This window comes from Gallus gallus, chromosome 14, assembly GCF_016699485.2.
Source record: "Gallus gallus isolate bGalGal1 chromosome 14, bGalGal1.mat.broiler.GRCg7b, whole genome shotgun sequence".
Lineage (NCBI taxonomy): Eukaryota > Metazoa > Chordata > Aves > Galliformes > Phasianidae > Gallus > Gallus gallus.
Genome location: NC_052545.1, coordinates 14,200,340 through 14,212,491, shown reverse-complemented (window position 1 = coordinate 14,212,491; position 12,152 = coordinate 14,200,340). Strand labels below are relative to the sequence as shown.

The 12,152-nt window shown below is 56.7% G+C and overlaps 1 protein-coding gene across 9 annotated transcripts in view; it reads left to right on the top strand.

Annotated features, from left to right (window-relative positions):
- ANKFN1L (ankyrin repeat and fibronectin type-III domain-containing 1-like) overlaps positions 1 to 12,152 on the top strand; it is a 134,202-nt gene that overhangs the window by 13,647 nt on the left and 108,403 nt on the right. Inside the window, exon 1 of one of the 9 annotated variants that reach the window (XM_015294765.4) lies at positions 740 to 939. The exons of the other annotated variants lie outside the window; for them this stretch is intronic. The gene's annotated coding sequence lies outside the window, so the exon portion shown is untranslated. Of the gene's footprint in view, positions 1 to 739; positions 940 to 12,152 lie in introns of those variants that run through there. 9 annotated transcript variants of the gene reach the window in all.

Genomic DNA, 12,152 nt, shown 5'->3' with positions numbered 1-12,152 from the left:
GAGCAGCAAACACGATGTGTGGGGCTGCGTGGTTTAAACAATTCCCTTCTGCCCTGAGAGCAGCACAAGTGTGTGCACGGCCCTGCTGAGCGCTGTGCCGTGAGCCCGGCTGTCCTCAGATGCAGCGGGCTGTGCACATATGGGGTCTTAATGCTGGTGGGGTTGGCAATGGGACTGCTTGTCCTGGAGCTCCCGGTTCCAGGTTAAGCCTTCAGAGCTGCTCCGTTGGTGTATGCAGGCAGCAGGAAGGCAGCTCCTGCTCCGGGCAGTGTGTGCTGGGAGGGGTGCAGCGTCTCCAGGTGCGGTGCTGCCAGGCACTGCGTGCGGCTTTGCTCAGGGCCCGGGGAAGGAGGTGTTTATGGAGGCAGGACAAAATGAAAGCTTTTTCATTTCAGGAAATGCCGACCTTGCTTCTGTGCTACTGTCACTTCAAAACGATGCCGTGCATTTCATCCCAACGTGTTTGGAAGGATGCTGCTGCTCTTTGGTGGGCGCCTGCTGCTCAGGTTGGAGCGAAGCAAAAGGTGGCAGTGTGTGACATCGCCTTGTGTCAGCAGCTCCTCCTGGCACGCCGGCTATTTATCTCCTAGAGCAGTATTTCCTCCCAAACTGCACCATCCCCACGTGCCTTACCGGTCGGGGGGTGCAAGCTGCCGCTTGCTGCCTTTGCCCATCCCCAAACCCGGCCATGGGGCAGCGGGAGGAAGAGGAGGAGGAGGAGAGGCTGAGGTCAAACGGCGGTGGGCGCGAGCTCTGGGCCTGCAGGGAGGAAGGAAGCGGGGGCTGTGCAGCTGTGTGCGGAGGATGCTGAGTGCTGGAAAGCAGCAGTGGGGTCTCCCAGGGCGAGTTAGGTGAAGGAAGCAGCGATGAAGTCACTGATTTGCTTGGCTTGGTGCTGGCGGGATGGGGCTCGAGGGTCAGAGTGAAGGCGGTGAGAAGGTAAATGTGCTGTTCTGTCCTTTGTGCGTAGGTCGCTGTCACTGTCCCCAGGCTGGCAGCATGCAGGGGGGTCAGTACTCAGTGCTGTGGTCACTGCAGGGGGCTCTCTCTGTCCCCAAGAACAGCCCCATCCCCATCCGTCTGTGAGCAGCATCTTGACTGTGCCCTGCAATGCAGGCTGAGCTGGCTGTTGGGCACCGGGGGGGGGGGGGGGGGGGGGGCAGGAGTGGGTGTCCCCACTGATGTGTTCCTGGCTGTGGGGTCCAGCGGCTGCAGAGGGTGGGAGTGGGTGTGCAGCCCACCCCAAGCTGTAGCAAAGCCTTCTGCTTGCAGGGAACTCCAGCCAAGTTGGGGATTTGGGATTTTAAACTGGGTTAGGCATATTTTTAAAAGATTCCAACGTGGATGTCTTTAATTCCCTTTGAATTCTGCTTTGCATCAATTTGGGTTAATCAGGCTGGAGGCCTCCCCCCGCAGTGTGTTTCTGTGCATGGCTCAAACAGAAGCGTGCATGAAGCCAGGCTGGGGGGGGCAGAGCTGAGGGTGGGAGGGGGTGGGGGGTGGGGTGGGGGTGCTCAGCCTGGCCTGAGGCACAGCTGCCAGGAGCCTTCCCAGGCTGCCACTTTGGGTCCTGGGTCCCGGTGAGGCCGGTTTGCCAGGTGAGAGCAGCAGGGGTGGAGCAGGGAGCAGCAGCTCCCCTCACTGAGCTGTAATGTGATGTGGAGGGGATTTCTTACAAGGTGTGCCTGCCCCGTTCCTGCAGAATCGAAATTAGTTCTAATTAAGTGGAGGTTAACCTTTGTGCATGCCGCAAATTAATGGAATGTGTGATTAACTTATCTTGCAGCACTGCAGGTTCTTGAAAATGACTTGGAAGTGAATGAAGCTGCACATGTGGCTTGAATTTTTAATTTACGTTAACAGTTTCGGTTTGAGTTAATTAATTTCAAATGACAGACCTTTGATCTATTCTTTCTCAGCAGCTCCTCTTTCTGCAGCTCGAAGCGTACCTTTCCGATTCTTCTCCCTTTGTAACAAAATGAGTTGGGCAGAAGTGCACGATGTGATGAGAGCACACCGAGTGCTGCCTGCACTGCAGCTTGTCTTGTGTCTGTGGTGTGGGTGTGCGCTGCTGGGCACCCCTCTGCTCTGCAGTCTCAGGTCTGTGCTGGTGTCTCTGCTGCTGCTGCACCCCATGCCTGAGCTGCACCACGCTGCTCCCACTGCTCCTTACTGCAGTGTGGGAGCTGCCTGGGGCCTGGCTGATGGAGCCAGCTCAGGCTCTTCCCATCCCAGCCTGGGCCCTGCTTCTTGGGTTTGCTGCTCCTGGGGATGCTGTGGCATTTCCAACGTGGGCAGGAAACCATTCCTGCTGCAGCCCAGCATGTCCCGATGCGCTCTGCAGCTCCTGACTCTGAACACGAGCCCTGTGCTGTTGTGTTTGCTGGGGCTGTTTGCTTTGGCTTGGGGTCTTTTCTGTGCTTCTCTCTCAAATGGGTTGCCCAGAACAGTGTGGGAAGAACTAATTCCAGGCACAAAGGGTGAGCTCGTAGCTCTCTCAGGTGGGATTTGGTGGAGGAAGCGGCGGGGACGGAGGCAGCTCCTTGCAGCAAGCTTGGTTAGTTGGTGCTACTGAGCTGGGGCTGCCCATGTGGTGAGGAGAGCACGGGGAGATCGTGCAGCAGGAGAGGAGGTGCTGGAGGGGCTGCTGTGGGGGTGCACCTGAGGTGGGTTGGAATGTTGTCCCCTGGGGCTGGCTGTGATGCTTTTGGGCAGTCTGGGGGGCTCTGTTGTGCAGGGAGCAGTAGGAGGTGGGAGGCGGCATGTGTGGCTGTATGGCAGTGCTGTGGGGGATGGCACGTGGCTCCCAGCTGGCACCGGCCCTGCCTGCCCTGTGCGCAGGAGGAGGTGAAGCCGTGGCACTGCTGCCCAGAGCTTTGGGGGGGGGGGGATGTCCATGGCCACGGATGGGCCCTGGGCAGCCCGAGCTGGGGGGTGGCCAGCCCACAGCATGGCACTGGATGGGCTGTGGGGTCCTTTCCTATCCAAGCCATGCTCTGCTGACTCTTTGGCTGCAGGAAGCAGGTGGCAGCCCCGGGTGGGCGCAGCAAGGAGCCCGGAGTGCAGGATGGCCGCCCTATGCCGAGCTCTGCCCAGCAGCCAGCAGGGCCTTCCTTCCGCTGCGTGGAGCGGGGAAGCTCCCCGACCTTTAGTACGGATTTGTTTCTGTGCTGCTCGCCCTTTTAACACATGATTGAAAACAGGCTGTGGGAAGAGAGCCAGAGCCCGGCCGTGCAACTGCCGGCATCGGTCGGGAGCGCTTCTTGAGGAAATGGAGCAGGGAGAGCGTGGTTGGGAAGGGCTGCTTTGGGTGTTGCTGATGGATTGCCTGCCTGCCTGCCTGCAGGTAAAGCCCAGCTGTGCTGCTGTGCCGGCGTAACGTGGGCTGTGCCACTGCGCTGTGGGGATGGAGGTCATCAGTGCAGAGGAAAGGCGAAAACCTCATGAAATCTTTATATCTGAGGTGCATGTGACCCCTTCATCTGTCTTTAGACCTTGGGCAAATGCGGAGGAATATTGGATAAAACACTGCAAATATTTGTAGTTCTCAGAGAGAAGAGAGCTGAGAAACTTGAGATTTCCCTTTCTGTGTCGCGTGGTCCTTTTTTTTTTTTTTTCTTTTGCTCTGCTTTTCAGGTACAGAAGTGAAGCGCCCTGCAGAGGGGCTGAGCCATTCCCTATGGGGCTCTGCCACTGCCTGCGGCGCACAGCCCGGTGACTGCTGTCCCATGCAGGTGGGTGCTGAGCCCCTCACCCATGTGCTGATGGTACAGCCCCATGCAAGGGGCATCATAAAGCCGCCAGCAGCCTGGCCAGGTGCATTTGGAGCTGTTGGAGGGATGTTGATGCTCCAGCAGCACCCCTTGGCAGGATGCTTGGTGGCTGTGGTGCATTAATGGGGTTGGGATGCCCGGGAGCTGTTTGTGCTCTGTGCACATGCTGTGCTGAAGCGTGCAGCCGGGGCTTGGTGGGGTCATCTCCTGCTGGATGCTTCGGAGCAAGGAAATGTGCAGCTGAAGGACACCATAAATCTTAGCTCTGCCTGCACCACAAACACAACAAGTGTGTCTTTCACACATGGTGCAGAGAAGATTACAGCTTTAAGGGATCATAAGTTCCCCCTCTTATTGGGGAGTTTTCTGTTTCTCTTGAAACAATGGCCACATTTCCAAACACGCAGGGAGCAGTGGTGAACCTTTAGGCTGTGTTCTGCCCATTAACAGGTCTTGTAATCCAAATGGAGAAAGGATCTTTGGGAGAAACGATGTCAGAGTGGGTTTGGGAAAGAAGCAGGTTGGCTTCACACATCTCCCAGGGTCTGCTCATCCTGTCTGGTCCCTGCTTTTCAAATGTCTGTCAACAGGCCTATGGTAGGCTCGGACCTTTGGTCCTTGTGGTGTTGATCTGCCTGCGGCTCCCTGTGGGTGCTGACCATGGGGCTGCTATCAGTGCGTGGCTGCAGTTCAGATCTAACCTCGGTCTCTGCCGCATGCTTAAGAAGCACTGTGTGCTTCATGTGGAGGGCCTCTGTAAAAGTGCAAGGTCTCGGGAGCTCTCAGCAATCATCTCTGAAGAACACGCATCTCCTTCCCTCTTTTTCGCTTTGGGTTCCTTCCAAGCGGAGTGCTTTGGGCTTTTGCAAATGTCAGGAAGCAAAGCTGTAGCTTACACTGGGATCACAGTGTTTAAGCAAAGCTCTCTGGTGCAGCGCTGCCACCGCGGTGCTCCCGTGGCAGAAGTGTGGTTGGTTTTCCTGCACCGGTCGCACGTTGGGGTGGTGACAGCAGTTCAAGCCATGCTGTTGGTCAGAGCAGAGGGGACCCATGCAGTGGTGTTGGTGCTGGGTGAGTCCATGGGGACGGATGGCACAGCACCCAGGCAGCCGGAATTCACACACTTGTTCCAGGAATAGGGTTTGGGTTTGGTTGACCATGTGTGGGGTTGTGCTCTGATCCTCGGAGGTCTTTTGCTACTCGGGTTCAAGCTTCCTCTACTCAGAATGGGTTTTGCCTCCTGTAGGAGCCCTCAGTGGGAGGCTGGGGTGTGCTGTGTGCTGCTCAAATGAGCTGGTGTCACTATTGGGTGGCCTCACAGAGGAGCTCACTCAGACGTTCTTGCTCCCTTCAACCTGAAAGCGAAACGGCCTGTGAGAAAGAGGTCATCTCTGCTCCTTTAGATGGTTTCTCCCCGGGATAACACCCGCTCTGGGTTGATGTTCCCTCTGTTGTCCCTGTCACTTTTGCATGGCTTGAGGTTTTGTTGCTGTTTGTGCCGCGTTGTGCAGAAGGGCGGTATGTTTGTAAACAGCAGTGTGAAGAGTAAGGAATGCAGCACTAGGCTCGAGTGACCGGATCGTGTTTCTTGCAGTGGGAAGAAATCCAAGGACATGGGCTTGTTCCCGCTGTTTGCTTCTCTGTGGCAGTGGGGCAGGCAGCAGAGTGGGCTGCAGTAGAGGGGCACTGTGGCAGTGCACGTGGAGAAGTGTTTCCCCTTCCCGTGGGGAAGCAGCGTTCTTCTCATATCCATCCCTGATCCCAGCAGCTGCCTGTCCAGCCCCAGCTTCCCTCAAGGTGAGCAGAGGCACTTGCAGAGCCCCTGTGCTGTGGGACACGCAGCATCTCCCCCCCTGGTTGAGGAGAGCTGGGCGGGGGCTGCTGGGGGACGGGGTTGGCCAAGCATCCGTGAGGGAGCAGCAGGAGATCCGGCCTGGAGAAATGCTGCTGTTTATGCTGTTTCTATTGCAAGTCAATGATTTGTTGCTGGCTGTAATAGCAGAAAAAAGCGTATTTACTTGGCTTGTTTGGGCGGATGGTAATTACTGGGTAAGAAACTGTCGGATGGGAATCAATTAGAGGCTTCCACTCTGGAGTGAGGGATCGTAGCTGACATCTGATGTCCTGTGACACCAAGGACAATGCTGCTATTTATACAGCTTCCCTCTGGCTCCTTCCCTGCTTCTCCGTCATCTCCTTGGCTCTGATAGCAGAGCTGTGACCCTCTGTCTGTTGCTCCCAAAGCAAAGTGCTCCTGTGCTCCTTCCACGCTTCCTGTGCAGAGCTCTTTGTTTGCCTGGGGTGTGTGTGGGTGGGATGGGGGGGAGGTTGGGGGAGGGGGACACCTCTCCCTTCTCTCCCTGGGATGTGCAGCACTCACAGAGGGCTGGGTTTGTGCCAGGGGCAGCTTGGTGCAGGTACAGCTACGTGCCCTGCAGATGGGCTCGGTGTGTGGCTGGGGGCACCGGTGCTGCCCATGCTCTGGGTTTGCTGCTTTTTTGGTGGTGTCGTCACCTCCTGCTGCTCTCCATTTGGGTCCTCAGCATGCTGGGTGGTGGTGGTGGCACAGCTCTGCTTGGTTCTGCTGGGAGCAGGGCAGGGCTCAGCAAAGTGGGGGTGATGGCTGTGACCAACGGCCCCTGCTGTGCTGGAGGCTCCTGTTGGGGCAGTCACGCTCAGCCGGTGTCACCATGGCATCTCCTTGCCTACAGCCTGGCTCAGTGAGTCAGCGGGCAGCGACTCAGGGCAACCACCATCCTCCACGTGCCCTATGGCAGAGGGGCTGGGGCTGTGCCATGCGGTGTGCTCGGCAGCCTCCTCGCTAAGGGTGATGCTCACAGCCCACCTGGGGCTTCTCCTTGTGAGATCTGCAGGGCTGTGGGCACGCTGCAAGGACTGCAGCACTCCGGAGCACTGGCGGCTCTCCGTCTCACAGGCACAGCTCATCCTGGCCTGAGGGCAGCCTGGCAGAGCTGCAGTGCTGCGCAGGAAAGGTTTGCACTGGGCTCACTTCTTTATTTTTCCTGCTTGGTGCCACATTAACTGCTTTAAAGAGCTTGGACACAGCGAGTCCTGAACATGAATGCTCTTGTAGAGGAAGCTTTTCAGCAAGGTAGCAGTTCATTTGGTATTCTTACCTAGGGACTTAATTTTGAGACTGGCTTGAGGCTCTGAGGATGTGCACTTGATCTTATCTTGGCTGCTTTCTCTCATGTTCTGTTTTCGGTGTTGTTTTTTTTTTCTTCCCTTTTAATGATGCATAAAATAATTTCCACCCCTTCTGACTGATGACTTTCCAAGTACTCTCTCTGTAGGTGCACAATCCTGCCGCAGCCTCAGCTGTGTGGCACGTTCTGTGCCATGTGTGGCCGAGCTGGACTTTGCCCTATGGGGCACTGGGGGTGGCATGTCCCTGCTGGGCTGGGTTGGCCCATCACCCTCTGTCTCTGCAGCAAGGCCCTGCCCTCAGTGCAAGTGAGCAGTGCATGGGGATGTGTGGGCTCTGCTGGTATGGCAGTGTGTGCACCTCTCACGCCTCCTTCCCTGGAGCCAAACGAGGCTGTGCCCACATAGAAACATAAATAGTTGGCCAGGCAATAATTAACTGGGACAGGTATTCTAATAATTGCCCCTCCTGGGTACAACCGCAGCACCTGCATGTAATGTGATGTGCACATATGGGGCTGTGAGCAGGAAAGATAGGGGCTTGTTTTTGCCCCCCTCTCCTCCCCATTGCCCAGCGCTCGCTGCCCATGTTGTGGCCTGGCTGTGTGGGGTGGCTGTGCAGCTGGGATGCTGTCCTGCTCCAACGCTTGCATTTTGGAGCCTGGAGGTCAGGTCCTGTCAGGGAGAAGGCTGCAGGGTGCGACCTGCCCCAGTGTGCCCATCTCTGCCTGGAGCCACGGTGCCAATGGCTTTGGCAAGCATCTGCTGTTGGTTTTGCATGTGATGCCAGTGTTAGGAAGCGCACTGGTGTAAATTAAGGTGAAGATTGGAGAGAAGCCAAAGCTTCCCCATGGCTCTGCCCGGAGAGGAGAATGAGTAAAGCGTCCCTCTGCCTCGGCTGCTCTGGGCTGCGAGGTGGGCCAAGGAGCAGCTGATGTGCTGTGGGTATGCACCTGTAAATGGCAGCTGCACAGCCTAAGAATAGATTGCAGCTTATCCCGGTAGGACTGGAACGTAAGGGCATCATAAATTTTACAGCCATGATAAATGGGCCCTCCTGTACGGATGGTGCTGTTCTTCCACGTTGCTGCTGCTGGGGTTGCTGCTTGGGGGAACCAGGCAGCTGGCATCATCTCACCTGGCAGCACTCCCAGCAGTGTGGGCACAGCCACATCCCCACGTCCATACCTTGTACCATGGCTGCTGCTGGACTCCACTCCTGGCATTGCATCTCAGGCTCCAGGATTTTTGTTCTGATCGTGTCTTGTGGGTGAGCTGTGGGGCTGCCTTGGTGCCCCCAGCCGGGCCCAGTACTCCTGGGCCACCATCCTTGCTCCTGGGGGGGGGAAATACAGAACAAACGTGTGCTTCTCACGCTTAGGAGGGGACCATTTAGGAGTTAATGTATTTTTTTTGTTGGGTTTTGCTCTGTGTGTTTGCAGGCTGCTGTGAGGGTTTGTTGCCTGCTGCCAGGAGGGAGCTGGGGGTCCACCACATCATCTGTCCCACACCAGTGCCCTGCTGTCCCTGCAAGCTGCCTTTGGGAGGATGGCTGCTCCCGGCCACTGCTCCTCACACCTGTCCTTCCCAAGGCTGGGATTTCCTTCCCGGGCCAATGGCGTGTCCCATGGTGCAAGCAGCCAGAGCAGTGAGATGGGCAGAATACTCATCTCCTCTGTATTTTAGTTCTGGTGGGCTGGTTCTTGGCACTGGTGGATTTAAGCAGCGTTAATGAGGGTGTGGGGGAAGCGCTTTGCGGTGGGGAGCCAGGCTCTGCTGTGGGGTTTTGCTTAGACAAGCAACTTCATGGAATCTGGGAGGACAGCTGAAGCTCTGGGCTATAATTGATGCTGGTTTGCTCCGTATGCAGGTCAACAAAAAGGAAATAATTGTGTTTGTGTCTCGTTGCCCTGCAGTTCTGCACGGCTGCTCAGTGGTGGAGGAAGAGCCTGAACAAACAAGCGGTGGAGCAGTGAGGTGCTGCGATCACAGCAGCTGCCTGCTGAGGAAGTTTGTGCTCGTGGGTCAGCAGTGATGTTGGCTGCGTGGGGCTGTCAGGCTCAGCCTGGCACTGTCAGCCAGCACAGCCTGCCATGGGCTGTGTGATACGTGTGGGGAAGAGGGGAAAGAAAGAAAAGCCACTTTGCCGGCTTTCCTTATGCTCTCAGGCATTGCTGAGGGGAGCAGAGCGGCTCAGACTGAGCTCTCCCACACTGTGGGTGAGGAGAGGAGGTCAGCATGGTGCAGATGGGAGCCCCTCACCCACACCTCAGGCCCCATCGCAGCACCCCACAGCTGCTGCTGCTTTGGGGCTGCTCTGTGCTCCCGGGGTATGGGCAGAGCTGCTCCAAGGAGCCCTTCCTACCAGCAAACTGACACAGCAGAAATAGAAAACCAAAAGGGCTCTTCTTCAGTGTTTGCTTTTATTTTTAGAAGCCAAAGAGCGAGTGGAGCTGCGGGAGGAAACGGTGCCTCAAGTTCAGGGTCCCCCCCCCTCCCCAGCCCTCCTCAGGAAGCGCGCGCTGCACGTGCACTGGCCGGGATGCTCTCAGACAAAGCCCTTCTTGATGCTCGTTGCTTCCCTGCCCGCGGGCGGAGGAGTTGTGGCTGACACTGCTGGGGGAGCACAGCTGTGCTGGGCTGCTTTGGTGGCGGCCCTTTGTCCTGGAGAGGGGAGGGCTTCTGAGCTGCGGCTCTCTCAGATCACAGAAGGAGACCGTGGCCGATGGAGTGCCGGTGAGCGTAGGGCTGCCGTGCTTCCTCCATGTGCCCTCGTCACGGTGCAGTGCGGGGCAGCTTTTCCATTGCTCCTCTGCCGCAGGGGCCGTGGTGTGCTGCTGGGCTCTGCTGCAGCCCCAGGCCTCGTGCTGGAAGGGATGAGAGCAGCTCTGATTGCTGGTGCTGGAGCAGGGAGCGTGCGTTTCCAACGAAGGTGCTTGATTGGTGAGCAATGGGCACCAACCTCTTTCAGTGACTGCGGATTAAAAGCAAGAACAAACGACCCGAGTCCCCAGGAGTTCTCAAATAGGACTGTATTTCTTCGTGGCAAAAGGGAATTTTCCTCCTTTTCTTCTCCCGAAGTGGTCCATTTCTGCACCGCTGTTGGCCGTGAGCGCTCCATATGAAAGAAGTGAAGTCATCAAGGCACAAATCAGCGCCCCTCGCTGTGAGCGGCACGCGAGATTGAGCCATAAAGGCAACAAGCTGATGGACGACCCAAAGGTGTATGAGCCCAGCTCTGGAGAAGGCAAGCGTGACTTTCCATAGGGGTCCTGCATGGGCTGCTGGGTGGGTGTGCATTGGTCCTAATGCCCTGGGCTGGGGGACGGATCCCCCCTGGGAAGCAGAGCTTTGAGGCTGTGGGACCAGACTTGCCCCTGACTCCACTTTTGGCTGCTGGGCTGGTATACCTGCTCCGATCAAAGCGTTCCCTGGGCTGCAGGGAGCAGCTGTGTCATCAGGTCCCCAAACCCCGTCCCATTCTGGTTGTTAATAGCAGTGCTGTGGTGAGGATGGCCGGGAAGGGCGTGCGTGGTGTCGTCTTCCTTTTGTAGGTCGTTTTAAGGTAAATGAAAGGGCTGCTCTGCAGACACGACTTTCCAATCCCTAATTTGTCCGAGGGATGCCTGTGTTGGGTAATGAGCTGGAAGCCTTTCCCAGTGCTTAAGGGCATTGGCTGCATCATAAACAACATTTCCCTGGCACCTTCCTGCATGCCAGACGCACTGGTTAGCACTAACCACTTCCTTGGCTGCAGTCTCCAATTCACAAGCAGGAAGGCTTCCACCTGACAGTCGTGGATTTTTCTGCATGGCTTTGAGGAAGGCCATTTCTGGCCAGATGCTTTCTGCTCCTTCAGCACCGCAGCCAACGTGGGAGCAAAGGAGAGCAGTTCCTTTGGTTGTGTGCATCCATACAGATGCAGCGGTGCAGCCCTGGCTTATCAGCAGGTGTGGCTCTGTCGTGGGGTGAATCCACGCCGGGCAGCTCAGTGATACACACACTGAGGGTTGGAGGCTGAAAGCAAAGGAGCTTTGAGCAGAAAGACACGCAGGTAGAGTGCCGTTGTGATATGCAGAAAAAGCCCCGAAAAAGGCCTATTTGTAGTGGGATTTTTTTTCCCTTTGTGATCTGTCATGGAGGAAGGCTTTATGCTGAGCTCCCCTTGCTCTGTCGTTGTGCATTTCCCTGCCCTGCCTGTTTGCTTTGCTGTAGGTGGCTGCTGCTCCTGCCTGCTGCGTGTGGCGTCTCATCTCTCGCCGTTCTGGGTTTCAGGCTAATGAGAATACGTCCCTGTAATAATAAATGAATGTCAGCATGCAGTAAGTAAACGTGTGGGGTGTTCTTGCCAAGCCATGCATATTTATTGAGGTCAGCAGGAAGCCCTAATATATCTGTCTGCGAGTGCCAGGGAGGGAAGATGTATGGAAGTACAAGCACGTAGCTGTTGCTCACGCGTCCTTCTCTTGTTAAATAAGGAACTGATATAATCAATTAATGAATGTAATCCGTTATCAATCCAGTGGCTGGTGGTCACCCAGAAGGAGGGCAGCATGCACCAGTTGTTCCTCAGCTGGATGTCGGAGGCACCCAGCTTGCTGGGGGGGAGGGGGAGGTTGTGTCCTCACTGCAGTTTACCTGTAAGGGGGGGGCACACTCAGGGCTGGGCAGTCCAGAGATCCTGGTGGGCACTGCTGAGTGCTGGGATCCCCTGGGAGCAGCGCGTGGCTGAGGGCACACAGGTGGGCTGTGCTTGTCCTGTGTGCAGCTCCAGCAACAGCAGGGAGAGGGGAAATGGGAGAAGGTCCGTTGTCCTTGGCGGGGGGAGGGTTGTGGTTTTGCATCTGGAAGTCATTGCCGGAGTGGATGTGAAGTCCAAGTGCTGGAAGGGATGGGGTGGGTTGGGTCTGAGAGCAGAGTGTGGGGCTCTGCTGGGCTTGTCCCCAAAGAGCTGCTGCTCCCAGCTTGGGGTGAAAGGAGAGTGTGGGTGATGAATGGCTTAGGGTGAGATGTGCATAACCCTGTGTCTCTGTGCTGAAGGACCCCGTGTCTGTGCCAGAGCTGGTGGGACCCCTGGCTCTTCCCACGCATGGTCAGTGAGAAGGAGAGTGCTGGTGACTTCTGCTGTCATCCGCACGTGAGCTGCTGCCCTCCACGTGGAAAGCAGCCCAAGCGCAGGTTCCAGAGCCTGAGCGATCCAGCCTGTCCCCCAAA